Raw genomic sequence first — 18,449 nt, 5'->3', positions numbered from 1 at the left:
GGAGCAGCACCAGCAGCGTTCCCTGGCACCAGCCCCCAGAGCAGCAGGGATTTACAGCCAGGTGTAAAGAACAGGAGGCAATTCCAGCTCCTCCTCAGCACCTCCCGTTCCCCTGGGCTGATCCCCGAGTTCTGCTCCAGCTGGGAATGCCAGGAGGAGCCACAGGGATTATTGTGGCTGTGGTGTTCCCAGCCTGGCACCTTGGAGCAGGGGGGAGTGCCAGGGACACACCTGGAATTCCAGGGACACACCTGGAGCGCCAGGGACACACCTGGAGTGCCAGGAACACACCTGCAGTGCCAGGGACACACCTGGAGTGCCAGGGACACACCTGGAATGCCAGGGACACCCCTGCAATGCCAGGAGCACACCTGGAGTGCCAGGGACACACCTGCAGTACCAGGGACACACCTGGAGCACCAGGGACACCCCTGCAATGCCAGGAGCACACCTGGAGTGCCAGGGACGCACCTGGAGCACCAGGGACACACCTGGAGTGCCAGGGACAGCCCTGCAGTGCCAGGGACACGCTGGTGAGGACACCCTGGCACAGAATTCCCACAGAATCCGGGGCTGCTCCATCCCTGGAAGTGTCCAAGGGACACTTGGAGCGCCCTGGGACAGTGGGATTTCTCCCTTCCTTCCCTAAATCCTCAAATCCTCCCCACCCCAAGCGCTCCACGGTTCCACTCGAGGAGGGGACATCGCTTGGGGACAGTGGCAGCACCGCGTCCCTCGCTCTCAGCCGCATTCCCGGCTTTTTTCTCTTCCCGGGAATCTTTTGTCCAGGAGGTGGTGCCAGAACCGTTCGGGACGCGCCGGCAGCGCCGCCGCCCCCTCTGAGGCTGTCCCCAAAGTGCCACCGCCCCCTCTGAGGCTGTCCCCAAGGTGCCACCGCCCCCTCTGAGGCTGTCCCCAAGGTGCCACCGCCCCCTCTGAGGTTGTCCCCAAGGTGCCACCGCCCTCTCTGAGGCTGTCCCCAAGGTGCCACCGCCCCCTCTGAGGCTGTCCCCAAGGTGCCACCGCCCCCTCTGAGGCTGTCCCCAAAGTGCCACCGCCCCCTCTGAGGCTGTCCCCAAAGTGTCACCGCCTCCTCTGAGGCTGTCCCCAAGGTGTCACCGCCCCCTCCATCCTCTGGATGAGTTTTGGGACAGGAAAATCCAGGGCGGGAGCAACAACCGCCACTTAGCGCGGAGCAGCGCCCGGTTCTGTGACATTCCTGGTGCCTGAGGCACGGGAGCCAGCAGGAAACGTCCCCAACCGGGCTTTGTGTCACCCAGCAGGGTCACCGCGGGCTCGGTGTCCTCCCTGCCGGGGGGACAGCGCTGTCACCTCACCACACATCCCTTCTGGAGCTGCTCCCCTCCCTTTGTTCCCTGGTCCCAGCGTGGTTTGGGGGCTTGGAATGGTGTGGAGGAGGAGGAGGTGGCAGCTGGTGGCTTCTCTGTGGGGACATCGGTGCTGGGAAGGGAAGGGAAGGGAAGGGAAGGGAAGGGAAGGGAAGGGAAGGGAAGGAAAGGAAAGGAAAGGAAAGGAAAGGAAAGGAAAGGAAAGGAAAGGAAAGGAAAGGAAAGGAAAGGAAAGGAAAGGAAAGGAAAGGAAAGGAAAGGAAAGGAAAGGAAAAAGGAAAGGAGAAAGGAAAAAGAAAGGAGAAAGGAAAATCCTCATCCCCCAAACCAGCATCCCTGTCCAAGGCCATGGATCTTCCTGCAGGACACATTCCCTCTCATCCCACTGTCCCCTTCCTCTTCCTGGTGTCCCCAAGGCTTTTGTTATCCCAGGGAAAGGCAGCAAATCCGCCTGGTTTGGGAGGGGATGGAATTTGGGCACCCTGGGAATCACCACAACCCTGGACCAGCCCTGGCCTGAGCTCCTGATTTATTTCCCTCAATCCCAGATCCTTCCACTTCTCTGTCTTGCTCCTTCTTTGGGGGAAATTGGGGGATTTGGGGCACAGTCATGGATGGATGGGGAGGGTGGGAGTCAGGGATTCGTGTTGGGAACGTGGCAGAGTCACCCAAAGGGACGGATCCCTGTGGATAACACTGGATATCCATCCCTGGAAGTGTCCCAGGACAGAGCTTGGATTAACCTGGGATAAGGAAAGTGTCCCTGCCCTTGGCACTGGATGAGCTTTAAGGTCTCTCCCAAGCCAAACCAGTCTGGGATTCCATGGAAACAAAAAGCCCTGCTGGTATTCCCAGGTTCCTCTGGAATGGAGCTTTTCCAGGTGAAACAATGCTCAGGGAATTGAGCTTTTCCAGGTGAAACAATGCTCAGGGAATTGAACTTTTCCAGGTGAAACAATTGGAATAAAGCTTTTCCAGGTGAAACAATGCCCAGGGAATTGAGCTTTTCCAGGTGAAACAATTGGAATAAAGCTTTTCCAGGTGAAACAATGCCCATGGAATTTTCCTAGTGAAACAATGCCCAGGGAATTGAGCTTTTCCTGGTGAAACAGTGCCCATGGAATGGAGTTTTCCTGGTGAAACAAAGCCCAGGGAATAGAGATTTTCCAGGTGAAACAATGCCCAGGGAATAGAGATTTTCCAGGTGAAACAGTGCCCAGGGAATAGAGATTTTCCAGGTGAAACAATGCCCATGGAATGAAGTTTTCCAGGTGAAACAGTGCCCAGGACGGTGGCAGCGCCGGGTGCCATCAGCTGCTCTCCCAAAGGGACCAACCAGACGTGTTTTTCTCACCCAGTGGTTCAAAGAACACCAGGAAAAGCTTTCGGGGAACTGGTTTCCCCAAATCCCAGCTCTGATGTGGGGACTGAGCAGGAAAAACCCCAAAATGCTTCAGTGGCCCTGGTGGTGCTCAGTCAAACACTCAGCTCAATCTTGGAAGTCTCTTCCAACTTTAATAATCCTAAAATCCCTGCTCTGAGAACCAGGGAGTTTTTGGGAACCAGGAAATCTATTTTTTTTCCTTCTTTTCCATCTCTGGGGCCTCTCCTGAGCCAGCATCTCCCTGCTGGTGCCATGAGCAGCTTTGCAAAGGCGCCGCTGAGACAGGAGGGCAAATTGGCTCCTTCAATCAGCGGCCCAGGTGCCTCCCAGACCCCACCTTTGGCCTTGAAAGACTTTTAATTGAGGGCTGCGAGAGAAAATACCCGGTGGGCAGCCCCAGAAGTACCACAGATAATCATCAGGGTGCCCTACATACGGCTTGGCTGCGAGATCAGACGGCCCAGAAGAATCCGACATTGTTCCAAATGAACAGGAGAGGGAAGTAACAACTCCATAATTACTCACCTCGAGTTAATTGATGGTAATTACAGCGAGTAGGCACTGGAGGAAGCAGTGACGAGCTGGCCCTGGAGAGTCACGGGGAGGGCTGGGAGCGTGCCCTGCGCACCGCGGCTCCGAGGGGGTTAAACTCCATGGGTTTGGCCGGCAATTTTTTTTTTTTTTTCACTTTTCCCTCCCTGCCGGGTTACTCGCAGCAAACAGAGCCGGGGTGGAAGGGCTGAGTTGAGCCTTTGCTCCCGGACTCGTTGCCGGGCGCTTCCCGAGCGAGGCGGGCGCCGTCCCCGCTGCCCCGCGCCCGAGCCCCCCGTGCCCGAACCCCCATGGGGGATGACATCAACTGGCTGGACCTGCCGGGCAGGTGGACCTACGGCGTCTGCGGGGACGGGAGGATCTTCTTCATCAAGTACGGTCCTGCCCGGAGCCGGCCTGGCTGGGGAGGGGGCTCTGCTGGGGCTGGGGGAGCGGGGTGAGGAGCTCGGGGGGCTGCAAAGGGTGGGGGGCTCGGTCTGAGGTCCCTGCGCTGTCCCATGGCACAGCCGCCTCTCCTGTCCTCCCGTTTCTCTCTTCTTGGGGACGCTGCTGTCACAGTTTCCCCTCTAAAATCAAACTCGTTCGGCTGGAGAAGTCCCCCGTGGTGCCAAGAGATGGGGAAGGGGCTGCTGAGCCCCCCGGGGGTGCTGACAGCCCCTCTGTCCTTGTCCCTCACAGCGACGACACCAAATCCACCAGCTGGGTGCACCCGGGCTCGGGCTACGCCATCCAGAGCGGGCATTTCTCCTGCACAGGTGAGCCTGGGCCCGGCTCCTGGGGGCCAGGATTGGGAAATGTGCAGTGAAATCCCCACGGGAGTGCAAAGGAGACCCCCCAAAAATGACCCAGCAGGAGCTGGGGAGGGCTGGGGGGTTCTACGAGGTGATGCTGCCTCCCCAGCGTGGGTTTCCCTGGTGGATTTTCCCCTCCCTCCTGTGCTCTCTGATGAGGAGGGGCCTCAAACTTCTCCAAAAATGCAGTTGGGAGCCTTGGGAGAGCCAACCGCGGCAGCACAAAGTGTCACCCCTCAATCCCTGCCCTCACCCTCCTGCCCTTCCCCGGGGGGACAGGGAGGGTGACCCCGCTGCTGGCCTGTCCCCGCAGGGCTGCCCCGAGGCTGGGAGGTGGACACCACCATGCACGGCGGCCTCTACTTCATCAAGTAAGTGAGAAAGGGCCGAGGGAGGAGCTTTTGCAGCCCGGGATGCTGCGGGATTTTCACGGGATCGGGGCAGGAGCAGCCCCAGCTCCGGGCCCTGCACCTGCAGCTCCTGCTCCAAACGCCCATCCCAGATGCAAAATTTCTCCTCGGAGAGGCTCCGGGGTGGGGTGGGCGAGCCAGCCACCCCCTTCCCCGCGTCATCCCGCAGGGAAACATCCCCCGGAGCCCGGCGGGGAATTCCTGCATCTCTCGGATGTTGTGGGGAGGAGCGGAGGGTCCCTGGGGCACGGAGCTGGCTGCGCTGGCCGGGATGAGGCAGCAGCGGCTCCGTGAGGCTCCAGCCCGAGGCGCCGCTCCCGGTTCGTCCCACTGGGATGTTCCCTATTCCCTCTCGCCCCTTCCTTGCCTCCAGTGCTGGGATTGAGGCCGTGGCGAGGCGATTTCGGTGTCTAGACAGGCTGAGAGCTGCAGGCTGTGCCTCGCCTGGCGCGGGGCTCCGGGTCCTGCCGGGTGAGGCTGCTCCAGACGGGATCGTTGAGCCCGTCCCTGCCTGGCTCCCGGAGCTCTCCCTGTGTGCCCAGACAGCCATAAAATCCCGGCGAAGGGAGCAAAGATCCCCCGGCGGGCTGGAGCAAAGCGCCGGCATCAGCCGCTCTAATCTGAGCAGCGTCCTTGAGACGGGGCCGGGAGTGGGGCTGGGGCTGCTCCGGGAGCCTCCACGTGGGGCTGGAGCTGAGACCCCAGGAACCTTCCTGTGTGTCCTGGGACCTGGGAATGTCACAGTGGGGCTGGGAATGGGACTGGGGCTGCTCCTGGAGCTTCCTGGTGGGGTTGGATTTGTGACCTGAGGAACCACCTTCCTGTGTGTCCCGGGACCTGGGAATGTCACAGTGGGGCTGGGAATGGGACTGGGGCTGCTCCAAGAGCCTCCAAATGGGGTTGGAGTTGTGATTCTGGGGGCAGGGAGCAGCTTCTGTGGGTGCCCCAGGACCTGGGAATGTCACAGCAGAGCAAGGATGGGATGGGGATGCCCTGGGAGCCTCCTGGTCAGGCTGGAGCTGTGATCCCAGGAGCAGGGAGCACCTTCCCTGTGTGTCCTGGGACCTGGGGGTGTCACAGGGGAGCAGGGGATGGGACTGGGGCTGCTCCTGGAGCCTCCTGCTCAGGCTGGAGCTGTGCTGGGCCAGGAGCCACCACCTTCCCTGAGCACCTGGAAATGTCACAGCAGGGCAGGGAATGGGGCTGGGAGGTGGTGGCCACCAGGTCAGGGCTGGGGAAGGGTCCTGCCAGCCCCACCTGAGGCCCAGGGGACAGAGTGGTGGCCGTTGTCCTCCAGAGGTGGCACCGGGCCCAGCTGTGGGAGCTCCAGGGGATGCCGGGCACCCCCAGCCCAGAGTGTGGGTGGGCAGCACCCAGTGCCCTATCCCGGTGCTCCCACCCAAAATTTGTGATTTTTCATCCCAATGCTGCCCCAGCTCTGCCTGCAGGAGGAGAGGCCCTGCTGTGCCCATGGCTTTGGGATGGGGCTGATCCTGGTGTGCCATAGAGGGAGCAGGGAATCACCAAACACCAAACTGGGGTGCTCAGCCTGCCTGGGGGCTCCCCCGAGAGCTCCCCAGTTTCTCCTGGGCTCTTTTTGGGGAGCAGGAGCACAGAGGGAGGTGGAGCAGCCCCTGTGGATCCCCTCTGCCTGCAGAGCAGGGGGGAATGGCCTTGGGGTGGGGACAATGCGATTTTGGGGTCCTGCTGTGGGTTGGCAGGGAGGGAGGGTGTCCCCCCACGCTGTGGGGACACAGGAGGCAGCAGATCCAGTGAAAGCCACCCCAGTGCCAGCCCCTAAAGCCCTGTGGCTAATGGGGGATTATAGGATCAAGGGCGGCCGCCGGTTTTCCCTTCCTGGAGCAGCCTGGCTGTCCCCAGGCCCGGGATGGGAGGTCCCTGTGGGCTCTGAGCCCCAGCTGGGTGCCACCACGGGCCTGGCAGCTGTGACAGGCAGAATGAGGGCAGTGCCATGGATTGGGGCACGGTGCCATGGCTGTAGGGCTGCAATCTGCAGGGTCGGTGCCTCCGTGCCCAGCTCCAGGAGTCACCAGGCTGGGACCCAGCTCAGTCCAGGCTGGGTCCTGCCAGCCTCACCTGAGCCATCCTGGCCACCAGCTCAGCTGTTGGGGGCTGTCCTGCTGCCCATCCCCTCCCCGTGGGTGACAATCCCGGGGTGCAGATCCCACCCTGCTCCAGAGGGTTCCACACCTGGCTGGCACCAAAGGGGCTCCCCTGACCTGCCAGGTGCAGGATCCCGAGGGATGCACGGTCCCAGGGATGGGGAGGAATCCAGGGGACCTCTCTGTCCCCCTTTCCAGTGCTGGGGTGCCTGGGGAGCGTTGTCCAATGCTGGAGTGCAGGATCTGGGATGTTGGGATGTGGGAAAGGGAGCAGGGTCCCCTCTGTGCCCCGACATGGGGATGTGCAGGGGAGCTCGGTCCAGGATGTGCCCAGGTTCTGGAATTTGGGTCCAGGCTGTTCCCAGGTTCTGGAATTCGTGTCCAAGCTGTGCCCAGGTTCTGGGGTGCAGGTCCAGGCTGACCCCCAGGTCTGGGATGCGGGTCCAGGATGTGCCCAGGTTCTGGAATTCGTGTCCAGGTTGTGCCCAGGTACTGGAATGTGGGTCCAGGCTGTGCCCAGGTTTTTGGGTGCAGGTCCAGGCTGTGCCCAGGTTCTGGAATTCCTGTCCATGCTGTGCCCAGGTTCTGGAATTCAGGTCCAGGCTGTGCCCAGGCTCTGGGATACGGGTCCAGGATGTGTCCAGGTTCTGGAATTTGGGTCCAGGATGTGCCCAGGTCTTGGGGTGCAGGTCCAGGCTGTGCCCAGGTTCTGGGGTACAGATCCAGGCTGACCCCCAGGCTCTGGGATGCGGTTCCAGGCTCTGGGATACGGGTCCAGGATATGTCCAGGTTCTGGAATTTGGGTCCAGGATGTGCCCAGGTTTTGGGGTGCAGGTCCAGGCTGACCCCCAGGCTCTGGGATGCGGGTCCAGGATGTGCCCAGGCTCTGGGATGCGGGTCCAGGCTGTGCCCAGGCTCTGGGATGCGGTTCCGGGCTCTGGGATGCGGTTCCAGGCTCTGGGATGCGGGGTCCAGCGGGTCCCGGCTGCTCCCCGCGGGGTGCGGGGGTTGTGCTCGGGCCGTGCATCGCTCTCCATGCCCCGGCAGGGTCGCGGTTCCCCCCGGCGGGGCCCAGGGGGGGCTCGGCGCGGTGCCCCCGGGGGCTGCGGGGGTGGGGGGCGGTGGGGGCGGCGCGGCCCCCCCGCCCCGCTCGGTGCCAGCCCGGCGTCACGTGCCGCTCGGTGGCCCCCGAGCATGCCCAGCTCCGGCTCCGGCTGCGGCTCCGGCTCCCGCTCCGGCTCGGGCTCCCGCTCGGGCTGCGGGTGGCCGGGAAGATGCTGCGCCCGTAGGCAGCGGGGGGGATCCGGCCGCTGCCCGCCCCGCACGGTGAGTGCCTCCGGCGCGGCTCCTTCCTCCTCCTCCTCCTCCTCCTCCTCCGCTCTTCCTCCTCCTCCTCCTCCCCGCGGGCGCTGAGCGGGGGGCGCGGAGCGGCAGCGCAGCCCCTCAGGGTGCTGGGGGGGCTCTTTTAGGGAAGGGGGGGCTGCGCTCCGGCCCCACGGGCAGAGCAGGGCGCGCTGTGGGGGCCGGCACCCCCCGGCTGCCCGAGGGGCTCCCCCTGCACCCCCTGCCCCTCGTGCCCAGCTTTGGGTGACGAGTGGGGCCCCCCGAGCTGTTCCCGCCGTGTGTTTATGGGCTGCGAGCTGGTTTGTGTCCCCAAAACCCCAAATGCTGCGGGCTGGGAGCCCCTGGGTTTGGAGCCCCCGACTCCGTGCAGGGGCAGAGCAGCGCCGAGGCTTTGGGGGAGCCCCGCTATTCGCTGTCTCAGCACCCCCAAACCCCATCCTGGTAAAGGAGGGGGGGCTCGGAAGGGCCGGACCCCCGAGAGCCGCGTGCCGCGCTGGGGACGGGATGTGATGGATGGGGCTGAGAGATGTCGTCTGGCGCTTCCCAGGAAAGCCGAGACCTTCCCTTGGCTCCGCGGCTCGTTTCGCTGCCTGCTGCGAGCGGAGAGCCATCCTCCTCCTCCTCCTCCTCCTCCTTCTCCTCCTCCGCCTCCTCCTCCTCCTCTGGGCCGGGAGGAAGGGCAGCGCCGCCGCTCCGGGGCCCCCCCTGCACCGGGGGGTGTCTGGCGGTGCCGGAGACGCGAGAGGCGCAGCCGCTGCCCCGAGCCCTCAATCGCAGCTTTGTTGCGCCGCTCGCAGCTCGCAGGGAAACAGCCTCTGATTCATCACATGATGGGGATGTTCATACGCCACGAGTCTATTAAACCCCAGCGGAAGGGGCCGGACCGGCCTTTTCCCCCCCCCGCCCCGGGGGACCCCCCTGCTGACCGCGGGCCGGGGGCGTCCGCTCACCCCGGCACCTCCGAGCGGGTCCGGGCCGCACCTGGCGCTGCCACCCCGCGGTCCCTCAGGGGCAGGGGGGCAGGGGGGCGGGCCCCCCGCTCCAGATGGCCGCGGGAGCCGCTCCGTTAATCCCGGCGTGCGGGGAGGGCGCCGGGGCCACCGCGGGGTGCGGAGAGCGCCGGCAATGGAGGGAGCCGGGGCCGGCGTTTGCTGCAGGATCCGCCGCTCCAGGCTGAGCTGCGGCGCTGCGGGCGGCTCTGCAGCCGGGCATCGGCAGCACCCCGCTGCTTTCTGCCGCTCCTGCGCGGCTGCAGGAGCTCCTGCAGCCCGCCGTGAGCCCGCGGTGCATCCGTCCATGCATCCCACTGTAAATCCCTCCATGCATCCCGCTGTGAATCCCTCCATGAATCCCACTGTGAATCCCGCTGTGAGCCCGCCGTGAATCCCACTGTGAATCACACTATGATCCCTTCGTGAATCATGTTGTAGATCCCTCCATGAATCCCACCCTGATCCCTCTATGAATCCCACTGTGATCCCTCCGTGGATCCCACCACAATCACTCCACAAATCCCACCACGAATCCTGCCTTGAATCCCTCTGTGATCCCCCCATGAATCCCACTGTGATCCTTCCATGAATCCTGTTGTGATCCCTCCGTGAATCCTGTTGTGAATCCCACTGTGATCCCTCTACGATTCCGTGAATCCCACCTTGAATCCCGTTGTGATCCCTCCATGAATCCTGTGATCCCTCTGTGAATCTCATTGTGAATCCCACTGTGATCCCTCCATGGATCCCCCTGTGATCCCTCCATGAATCCCACCCTGATCTCTCCATTAATCCCTCCATGAATCCCACCTTGATCCCTCCATGGATCCCGTTCTGAATCCCTCCATGAATCTTGTGAATCGTGCTCTGCACCGAGCTCATCCCGGGGTGCCCAGGGCTCGGTGTGTGCGTGTGGCTGCTCCAGACCCTTCCCCAGGGTCCTGCTGGCATTTCCTCAAGGGAAAGGGGAGCTCCTGGAGCTCCTGTCCCACTCAGACCTGCCCCTGTCCCTCTTGTCCCCATCCCTTCACCAGGAGATGCTTCCCAAGCCAGCTCCTTCCCTCCTTGGCCTGGCAGAGCCGTGGCTGGGGGACACCTGGGCCTGTCACCCACCCCGAGCCACCCCATGGGGACACTGAGCCAGGATTAGGATCCCAGAGAGGGGGTGGCTGAGGAATTACAATTCCTGAGCTAAAAATCCCATGGGAAGCACAAAATCCAGTTTTAATGGACATCGGCGTTTGCGGGGGACCCCTGGCACCCACCCTGCTGCACTGGGCCAGCAGGGCCATCCCACAGGGACAGGGGCTGTGGCGAGGGGTGCCCAGAGGTGCCCCTGGCAGAGGCGGTGACAGGGTGACAGCAGCTGGCACCGGGCTGGCGCTGCAAGCCGCGTTTTCCTGCCGAGTTCCCATAGAAACCGGCGGGAGGCTGGCGAGGACGAGGCAGAGGAGGGACGGGCAAGGAGGGTGAGGGACGTGGCTGGCACTGCCTGGGTGAGGCCACGGTGCCAACACCTCGAGGGCACCGCTGACCAGCGGCTGCTCCATTCCGTGGGGAAGGGACAAGGGACAAGAGCGTGGCCATGGCCGCGTGTCACCGTGACACGGGTGAGTGTGCCTGTGTGCCCGTGTGTGTGTGTGTGTGTGGTGGTGCCCACATCCCCCACACCACTGGGCACAAAACCCACCCCAGATGGGCACTGAGAGGCACAAACCCCACCCCAGATGGGCACTGAGGGGTTTTTAATCCCCCCGAGGCCTCCTGAGCCAGCCAGGCAGGGTCAGGGTTGTTTTCTGCTCCATCTGTGCCCCCAGGAATCAGCTGGGCTGGGGATTTCTCCTAAAGCTGGGCTGGAAGGGGCTGTGTGGCTCCGCTGCTGCTCCTCTCTCTCTCTCTCTCTCCCAGGATTTGGTAGTAGCATCCCCCACTCCTGTTTTCCTGGGAAAACACACGATCATCCGCAGCAGCAGCAGCAGCAGGAACAGCGCCTGGAGGAGCGCGCTGCTGCCTCCTCTCCATCCTCCTTCCTCCGCAGCGTTCGCAGCTCTCCGCCCACCCAGGGAAGTCCTGCCCCGCCGGCAGCCCCTTCCCACTGCCCCGTGGGGAGGTGATGATCCAAAACATCCCTGATGATCCAAAACATCCCTGGTGATCCAAAACATCCCTGGTGATCCAAAACATCCATCCCTGCTTTCCCAGCACAGTGATGATCCAAAACATCCCTGATGATCCAAAACATCCCTGGTGATCCAAAACATCCCTGATGATCCAAAACATCCCTGGTGATCCAAAACATCCATCCCTGCTTCTCCCAGCACGGTGATGGTCCACAACATCCCTGCTTCTCCTGGCACAGCTGAGGAGTGCAGGGGCACGGGTAGATTGAAACCTGCAGGCAGAGAGAGGGAGGGGGCACATGTGGAGCCCCCCTTTCCAGCCCTGCCTGCTCCTTCCACCATCCCAAGGTGGAAAATCCCCCGGGATTGGGTTGTTCTGTGCAGGCAGCGCTGCTTTTCCACTTTTCCACGTGGATTTGGTTTGATTCTGGTTTTTACTTGGTGGTAGCAGCACAGGGAGCCCTTCCAGGGCTTGTCCAGAGCTCCAGAGCCAGGCTGGAGCAGGGAAAAGGCTCCAGAGCAGTGGCTGCGGGGTGAGGAGGCCCCGGCTTGCAGGGAATGAGGCTGGATGGTGACAGGGAATGGATGGTGACAGGAGTGAGGCTGGATGGTGACAGGGAATGGATGGTGACAGGGAATGAGCCTGGATGGTGGCAGTGAGCGAGGCTGGATGGTGGCAGTGAGTGAGGCTGGATGGTGGCAGGGAATGGATGGTGACAGTGAGGGAGGCTGGATGGTGACAGGGAATGAGGCTGGATGGTGGCAGGGAATGAGGCTGGATGGTGGCAGGGAATGGATGGTGGCAGGGAATGAGGCTGGATGGTGGCACAGAATGGATGGTGACAGGGAATGGATGGTGACAGGAGCGAGGCTGGATGGTGACAGGAGCGAGGCTGGATGGTGGCAGGGAATGAGGCTGGATGGTGACAGTGAGGGAGGCTGGATGGTGACAGGGAATGGATGGTGACAGGGAATGAGCCTGGATGGTGGCAGTTAGTGAGGCTGGATGGTGACAGGGAATGGATGGTGGCAGTGAGTGAGGCTGGATGGTGACAGGGAATGGATGGTGGCAGGGAATGAGGCTGGATGGTGACAGGAGCGAGGCTGGATGGTGGCAGCGGCCGGGTTGTGCCCTTAATCTCCGAATCCACTAAAGCTCTTTAATAAAGATTCCAAGTCACCAAGTTCTCAATTAAGGGATGAGGCAGCTCTTGATCCGCGTTTCTGGGTCAGCCGGAGAAAGGCCATTCCAGACCTTTGATGTTTCCAGGGAACGAACACCTGGCTCTGCAGGAGGACGGGAGGCTCGGCCTCCCCCGGGGCAGGACCCGGGTCCAGCCCGGCTGCTCCTGACTCACGGGCTCCTTCTGGGAGAAAGTGGAGCTGCTGGAGCCGGCCCAGAGGTCACGGAGGTGCTCCGAGGGTTGGAGCATCTCTGCTTGGAGCCAGGATGGGAGAGGAGGCTCCGGAGAGAGCTCAGAGCCCCTCCCAGTGCCTGAAGGGACTCCAGGAGAGCTGGAGAGGGATTTGGAACAAGGAATGGAGGGACAGGAAGCAGGGAACGGCTCCCGCTGCCAGAGGGCAGGGATGGATGGGATTTGGGAAGGAATTCCTGCTGAGAGGGTGGGGAGGCCCTGGGATGGATTTCCCAGATAAGCTGTGGCTGTCCCATCCCTGGAAGTGTTCAAGGCCGGGTTTATGGGATTTGGAGCCGCCTGGCACAGGGGACGGTGTCCCTGTTCCCTGCCCAGCTCTCCCAGAGGAACTGGAGGGCTCTGGAGTTCAGTGGGACCCTCTGGGCTCATGGGTGGTCCCCACCCCGCCAGGGCCCCCCGGCTCTCCAGGGCTCTTCAAACCCTCTGTTTACCTCAACAGCAGCCGCCTGCACGGGTGTTAATTGCAGGAGCCGGCAAGGCACTAATTAGGGGATAATGAGACGCCTTTGTGTGTGTTTGGCAGCCCGGCGACAGACGCCCTGCTCCGAACACCCGCGGGCCGGGGATGGGCCGGGGCGTTGGGGAGGGGCCGTGTCCGTGATCCCCCCCACGCTGTGTCCGTGATCTTGGATCGCGTCCATGATCCTGGGCTGTGTCCGTGATCCTGAGCCATATCCGTGATCCCCCCATGCTGTGTCTCTGATCCTGGATTGTGTCCATGATCCTGGGCTGTGTCTGTGATCCCCCACGCTGTGTCCGTGATCCTGGATCATGTTCGTGATCCTGAGCCATGTCCAGGATCCTCCCATGATGTGTCCCTGATCCTGGGCCGTGTCCGTGATCCCCCCACGTTGTTTCCACAATTCCTGTGCTGTATCCATAATCCCCGTGCCGTGTCCATGACCCTGGATCGTGTCCATGATCCTGGATCATATCCCTGATCCTGTGCCATGTCCATGATCCCCCCACACCATGTCTGTGATCCTGGATCGTGTCCATGATCCTGGGCTGTGTCCCTGATCCCCACATGCCTTGTCCATGATCCCTCACACTGTGTCCGTGATCCCCTCATGCCGTGTCCGTGATCCTGGATCGTGTCCCTGATCCTGTGCCGTGTCCACGATCCCCCCACATCGTGTCTGTGATCCCCCCACATTGTTTCCCTAATCCCCATCCTGTATCCATAATTCCTGTGCCATTTCCATAATCCTTGTGCCATGTCCATGATCCCTCACACCGTGTCCGTGATCCCCACATGCCATGTCCATGATCCCCCATGCCGTGTCCCTGATCCTGGATCGTGTCCCTGATCCCCTCATGCTGTGTCCATGATCCTGGGCTGTGTCCCTGCTCCCCCCGTGCCGTGTCCATGATCCCTCCACGCTGTTTCCATAATTCCCACACTGTGTCCCTGCTCCCCCCGTGCCGTGTCCATGATCCCCCCACGCTGTTTCCATAATTCCCACGCGGTGTCCGTGATCCCCCCGTGTCCGTGATCCTGGATCGTGCGCGTGCTCCCTCCCTCCCTCCGTGTCCCCCCATCCCCTCTCCCGGGATTTATTCAAACCCCAGCCCCTCTCCCACCCCGCGGTGTCCCCGCAGCTGCTCCCGAGTCCCTCCGGAGCCTTTCCCGAGCATCCATCCCTTTGTTCTCGGAGCGGGAGGCAGGACCCGCTGCGGGCCTCCCGGTGCCCTCCGCCATCCCCGGGACCGTCCCTCCGCTCCTCGGGGCGTCCCCATCCCTGGGGGGCTGGAACCGGAGGGGCTGGGGCTTGTCCTGGTGAGCATCCCGCGTCCTCCCGCTGCTCCCCGCATCCTCCCGCCGCTCCCGCACCCCCGTTCCTGCCTCTCCCCTCCCGCCGCAGCCACCGGGAGCCGCCGTTTTCCCCCTCTCCGAGCTTTCCTTACGTAACAGAGCCGGCAGTGGCTCCTCCGGCAGCTCCTCGGTGACACCGAGACCCGGGCGTCGCGTCCAGGTGGAAAAAAAAAGGGATTGTGGCTGCTGGATTTCTCCAGGATGGGGTGGGAGATCCCTCTCCGTGGACAGGTGGGGTGGGAGCGGAGCTGGGAGGGATTTGGAGGTCCTGGAGCTTTTGGAGAGACCCCCAGGAGGGTTTGGAGAGACCCTAAGGAGGGATCTTGAGATCCAGGAGCATTTGGAGGGACCCCCAGGAGGGTTTTGGACATCCAGGAGGGTTTGTAGGGACCCCCCCAGGAGGGTTTTGGAGGTTTAGGAGGATTTTTAGAGACCCTCAGGAGGGTTTTGGAGCATTTGGAGAGACCCTCAGGAGGGTTTTTGAGATCCTAGAGGGCTTGAAGAGACCCCTAGGAGAGTTTCGGAGGTCTAGGAGGACTTTTAGGGACTCCCCAGGAGGGTTTTGGAGATCCAGGAGCATTTGAAGGGACCCCCAGGAGGGTTTTGAAGATCCAGGGGAGTTTGGAGGGACACCCAGGAGGTCTAGGAGGACTTTTAGGGACTCCCCAGGAGGGTTTTGGAGCATTTGGAGAGACCCTCAGGAGGCTTTTGGAGATCCTAGAGGGTTTGAAGAGACCCCTGGGAGAGTTTTGGATGTCCAGGAGGATTTGTCGGGAGCCCCCAGGAGGATGTTGGAGGTCCAGGATTGTTTGGAGGGACACCCAGGAGGATTTTGGAAGTCCAGGATTGTTTGGAGGGACTTGCAGGAGGATTTTGAAGGTCTAGGAGGACTTTTAGGGACCCACAGGAGAGTTTTGGAGATGCAGCAGGAGCATTTGGAGAGACCCCCAGGAGGCTTTTGGAGGTCCAAGAGGGTTTGGAGAGACCCCCAGGAGGGTTTTGGAGGTCTTGGAGGATTTTTAAGGACCCTCCAGGAGAGTTTTGAAGGTCCAGGGGAGTTTGGAGGGAGACCCAGGAGGATTTTTAGGGACCCCCAGGAGGGTTTTGGGGCCCAGGACCCTTCACCGTGGGCGCTGCTCCACAGCTGAGCTGGGCAATGAGGTTCTGCTGATCCACAGGCACAGGGCTGGGGACAACCAGGCTGAGGCCGCCCCCGGGGGCTCGGGTGGCTCCGTGGGGCTGTCCCGGAGCCCCGGGGATGCCGGGCCGGGCTCGGGCTCCGGTGGAACAGCCGGGACCGGTCCGGCAGCCCCGGCCGCCTCCCCGCCCTGCCCGGCCGGTCCCGCCGAGCTCGGCAGCGCCTCCCGGAGCAGGCGGAACGCGGAGCTGCCGCACGCCCGGGGGCTGCGGGGCACGGGGGAGGCCGGGGAGGGGCCGTGCCCATGGCAGAGCCCTGGCACAGCATCCCAGCCTGCGGGGGAACAGCTGGAAAATCCCATCCCACTGGCACTGCCGGCCTGAGCCTCGTACCCACAGCCCGGGCTGGGCACCGCGAGGGGTTGGAGGCACCCCCAGGAGGGATTTGGAGGTTTTGGAGGATTTGGAGGGACCCCCAGGAGGGATTTGGAGGTCCAGAAGGATTTACAAGGACGACAGGAAGGTTTTGGAGGTCTTGGAGGGACCCTCAGAAGGGTTTTGGAGGGTCAGGACTGTTTAGAGGGACGCCCAGGAGGGTTTTGGATGTCCAGGGAGATTTGGAGAGATCCCCAGGAGGATTTTGGAGGTCCAAGAGGGTTTGAAGGGACCCCCAGGAGGGTTTTGGATGTCCAGGAGGGTTTGCAGTGAGCACTCCTGGCAGGCTGTGTCCTTGCCCATTGTCCTTGGTGGCAAAGAGTCCTGGAGAGACTCCCAGGAGAGTTTTGGAGGTCCAGAAGGATTTACAAGGACCCCAGGAGGGTTTTGGAGAGACCCTCAGAAGGGTTTTGGAGGTCCAGGAATGTTTAGAGGGATCCCCAGGAGGATTCTGGATGTCCAGGAGGATTTGGGGAGACCTCCAGGAGGGTTTTGGTGGTCTTGAAGGGACCCCCAGGTGGGTTTTGGAGGTCCAGAAGGGTTTGGAGGGAGCCCCAGGAGGGTTTTGGAGGTGCAGGAGGGTTTGCAGGGAGCCCCAGGAGGGTTTTGGAGGTGCAGGAGGGTTTGGAGGGACCCCCAGGTGGGTTTTGGAGGTCCAGAAGGGTTTGGAGGGAGCCCCAGGAGGGTTTTGGAGGTGCAGGAGGGTTTGCAGGGAGCCCCAGGAGGGTTTGGAGGTGCAGGAGGGTTTGCAGGGAGCCCCAGGAGGGTTTGGAGGTGCAGGAGGGTTTGCAGGGAGCCCCAGGAGGGTTTTGGAGGTGCAGGAGGGTTTGCAGGGAGCCCCAGGAGGGTTTGCAGGGAGCCCCAGGAGGGTTTTGGAGGTCCAGGAGGGTTTGCAGGGAGCCCCAGGAGGGTTTGGAGGTGCAGGAGGGTTTGCAGGGAGCCCCAGGAGGGTTTTGGAGGTGCAGGAGGGTTTGCAGGGAGCCCCAGGAGGGTTTGGAGGTGCAGGAGGGTTTGCAGGGAGCCCCAGGAGGGTTTGGAGGTGCAGGAGGGTTTGCAGGGACCCCAGGAGGGTTTTGGAGGTGCAGGAGGGTTTGCAGGGAGCCCCAGGAGGGTTTTGGAGGTGCAGGAGGGTTTGCAGGGAGCCCCAGGAGGGTTTTGGAGGTGCAGGAGGGTTTGCAGGGAGCCCTCCTGCCGGGCTGTCCCCTGGCCCCGTGTCCTTGGTGCTCTGTGGCCGTGGCGCGCCCAGATAAGCGGGATCCCGCAGGAACGAGACTGATGGGGCCAAAGTTCAGCTGCCCTGCGCAGCCACGGCCCCTGGGGCACGGCACGGCCGAGAGCAGAGCAGGGCCACCCCCTGCCAGGTGCCACCGAGCGCCGGCCCTGGTGCAGGAGGGGCGGGGGGGCAGCACGGACCCGTTCCCGTCCCCATGGGCTCATCCCGGCAGGGGTGGGATGGGGTCTGCGGGACTGGGGCGCTGCCCTCCGAGGCAGAAGCACCGCGGGGGATTTTGGGGTGCGGGGATGGGGGCGCCGGGGCTGTCGGAGCCTCAGGGGCGAGGCTGGGAGCAGAATACGCGCCCTCAACCAGGGAAACTGAGGCACGGAAGCACCCAGCGTCCTCATTCCAGAGGTTTTTATGGGGGATGGGATGGGGTGGGTGGGATGTGCGCGCCTGTGCACCCGCGGGCACCCAGCAGCCCCGTTTCCCATTTCCCGATCGGCTTTGGGTGTTGCCATGGCGTAATTAGCGGTAATTGCTCTCTAATGAGGCAGCAATCCTGCGGCTTCCCCCGCCCCGGGCCGTGCCCCCGGTGGGCGCTGGGCGGGGGCTCCCGGGGAGATCTGGGGACATCCGGACACAGGGGTGGCTCCCTGGTGGCTCCGGGGACAGCGGGCGGTGGCAGCGCCCGTGCCAGCCTGGCAGCGCGCCCCGCTGGGGACTTCCCCTGCCTCGGCCCCGCTTGTCCCCGCTGCTGGTGCCACCCCTGGGCGGTGTCACCCCAGTGACAGTGTCACCCCTCTGGCGGTGTCACCCCAGTGACAGTGTCACCCCTCTGGCAGGGTCACCCTGCTGGCGGTGCCACCCCTGGGCCGGTGTCACCCCACTGACAGTGTCACCCCTCTGGCGGTGTCACCCCACTGTGGCAGTGTCACCCCTCTGGCAGGGTCACCCTGCTGGCGGTGCCACCCCAGTGACAGTGTCACCTCACCAGTGGTGCCACCCTGCTGGCGGTGCCACCCCTCTGGCGGTGTCACCTCAATGACAGTGTCACCCCTCTGGCGGTGTCACCTTGCTGGCGATGTCACCCCACTGTGGCAGTGTCACCTCGCCAGTGGTGCCACCCTTCTGGCGGTGCCACCCCGCTGTGGCAGGGTTACCCCACGGTCGGTGCCACCCCTCTGGCAGTGCCACTCCTCTGGCGGTGTCACCCCATTGTGGCAGTGTCACCTTTCTGGCGGTGTCACCCCGCTGGCAGTGTCACCCCGCTGGCAGTGTCACCTTTCTGGCAGTTGTCACCCCATTGTGACAGTGTCACCTTTCTGGCGGTGCCACCCCACC

General features: G+C 62.9%; 1 protein-coding gene across 10 annotated transcripts in view; it reads left to right on the top strand.

The window, feature by feature from the left end:
* The first annotated feature begins 7,882 nt into the window (after nucleotides 1-7,882).
* PLEKHA6 (pleckstrin homology domain containing A6) overlaps nucleotides 7,883-18,449 on the top strand; it is a 51,918-nt gene continuing 41,351 nt past the window's right edge. For all 10 annotated transcript variants that reach the window (XM_077190475.1, XM_077190468.1, XM_077190472.1 and 7 more), the window contains exon 1: nucleotides 7,883-7,935. The gene's annotated coding sequence lies outside the window, so the exon portion shown is untranslated. The remainder of the gene's footprint in view (nucleotides 7,936-18,449) is intronic.

This window comes from Agelaius phoeniceus, chromosome 25 (assembly GCF_051311805.1).
Source record: "Agelaius phoeniceus isolate bAgePho1 chromosome 25, bAgePho1.hap1, whole genome shotgun sequence".
Lineage (NCBI taxonomy): Eukaryota > Metazoa > Chordata > Aves > Passeriformes > Icteridae > Agelaius > Agelaius phoeniceus.
The sequence above is the reverse complement of the archived record's forward strand: the minus strand, read 5'-3'. Positions and strand labels throughout refer to the sequence as shown.